The sequence below is a fragment of the Eumetopias jubatus genome, unplaced genomic scaffold (genome assembly GCF_037043125.1).
Source record: "Eumetopias jubatus isolate StellerSeaLion01/CBP00866 unplaced genomic scaffold, mEumJub1_p1.0 scaffold_11, whole genome shotgun sequence".
Lineage (NCBI taxonomy): Eukaryota > Metazoa > Chordata > Mammalia > Carnivora > Otariidae > Eumetopias > Eumetopias jubatus.
This window is the reverse complement of record NW_028274817.1, coordinates 80120408-80122564: the sequence shown is the minus strand read 5'-3', so window position 1 is coordinate 80122564 and position 2157 is coordinate 80120408. Positions and strand designations below refer to the sequence as shown.

General features: G+C 48.5%; 1 pseudogene; it reads right to left on the bottom strand.

Annotated features, from left to right (window-relative positions):
* Window positions 1–239: 239 nt before the first annotated feature.
* Window positions 240–1738, bottom strand: LOC148163097 (germ cell-less protein-like 1; annotated as a pseudogene).
* Between the last annotated feature and the right edge of the window lie 419 nt (window positions 1739–2157).

The following is a 2157-nucleotide window of genomic DNA, read 5'->3' as shown; positions in this document are numbered from 1 at the left end:
TTTAAGAGAGTTTCGCTAAGAGTAGTACAGTAAGTAGGTTCACAGTTTCTCTCTGAAGTCAGTCGGTCTTTGTCTCTGCAGAAATGATGTGGGGGTCAATGGATAGTAAATCACAAGGACGGGTTGCCACATTAATAGCAGAGATGATTTCTAGAACCAATGTTTGTTAAAACATTTTGTTAAAAATGTGTCCTCTTCATATGTGCCCATAAACAGTCTCAAATGTTACCAGCTATAGTTCACAGACCTGTAAGCTTTGGGATTACAGGTTTAAGCTCTGGGCAGCATTCCTCATGTGGGAGGTACAGGAAGTTACAGGCCACACATATGGGGAAGACCACCTCTTGGTTTTCCAGGTTCACTATCTCTAGCTCTTGATCCTTTCTCAAGGAAAGCATCTGGTATTCTGTGTCCTTCCTGAAAACAGCTCTTCCAGCCCTGTCCAAGGAGGCCAGGCGCAGGAGGAATGCCACTTTTCTCTGCCAAAGTAAGCTTACACCCAGGCCACGGGACTTGTTCAGGGCACTGCACCGGAAAATGATGCGCCGGTTGGTATAGCACACCACCAGGTCCCAGCCAAAGTTGAAACTGGCCCATCGCCAATTGCACTGCTCATCCCTGCACAGCTTGCCCCCACAGCGCATGCTGCTCCCCTGGAGATCAGACAGGTAGATGTCTATGGGCCCAAGTTCCCTTGTCTGCTCAGCCTGGAGCAGTGCAAGCCACTGCTCTCTGTATACTGGGGTAAGCCATGCAGCAGGGATCAGGGCATCCTGGTCGATTATGCACGCTGATGGCAGATCACAGATTATGTAGGCAAGCCGCAGCTGCTGGAACACTGGCACGAAGTCTCTGCCCTGCTTGGTCTCCAGGAAAGGGGTGCCTTCTCACTCGCCCCTAGACCTGGTAAACCACAAATCAGCACCAGGTAATAAGGCTCTGTGGGGGCCCCTCCATGTTGGCTGCAGCTGGAGGAACATCCACTTTTTTAGCATGGTGTACACGTCCATCTCCACCTCCATAACCAAGAGCTCTGAAGAGGCAACCAGCTCTTTCATGAGTTCCGGGCTGACTTCTCGCAACAGATCTTCACTATGCTGGGTCACCAGGTTATCCAGCAGCCACTGGAGACACATGGTCTTGATGCATTGGAGGCCATAGCTCTCAGCAGAGTAGTAATAGCTGCACACAGTCTGGGCACTGACAGTCTCCTTCATGACCTCCCCACATTGCTGAATTAGCCCATCCATCTGCAGCACGCTGGCCGTGGCCAGAATGGCTACTACTCGACCAGGTGTGATGAGCATGGTGTCTCGGTACAGAGAACCTAAAGCTTCATGCATCGCCTCACGATCAATGTTGTCATCAGGCATCTGCAACTCTATAGTATTCATGGCTTTTTCCCGCCAAGCACCACTGAACATGCTAGCAAAGTACCCTGACTGGCATAAGTAGACCCTGTGTAAATTCCACTCCTCTCCAAGTGCACGGATCTGCACATCACTGTTTTCCCCTCTCAAGAAGAGTGCCTCATAAACTGACCCTGAACTGTCTCTGGCACACTTCCGGCGGGGCACTTTTGCGTGGGGACCTCCTGGGCCTATCTTCCGCTTGAGGCCGCCCTGACTGGTGGTGGGTCTGCCATTGCTAGCCCCACTGCCTCCTCCCCAGCAGCACCTAGCTCTTCTTGAGCATGCCCGGCCCTGGGCCATAGCATTCAACTGCTTAGTGCTCCCATTAACCGTACCTTCAGAGATTTATGTCAGAGCAGGGGCCTTTTTATGCGAATTCGTTACCATTACTTTCGAGAATATAATCCATGCTACTCCATCTAAAATATTTAGTAACCATTCCCTTTTGGAGAATTACATATTGGTCTCAATTTTGTCCACTAATTTAACTCCTAAAACTAGCTTATCACATCAGACTGTGAAACCATTTTCTGTGATAAACTGGCCAATTCTCCCACAGACTTTGATTTGCTCTTTAACTTTTGTTTTTAAATAGCATTAAGTTACACAGCCATTTTCAAATCTGTATGTGTGTAAATCATCTGCTTTGGTGCTCATGCCTCTATTTTCCATAGGCACACAAATATTTAGCTTTGGGGAATAGCTTAAGTTCCCAGGTTACATTTTAGCATTCTTGTTTTTCTAC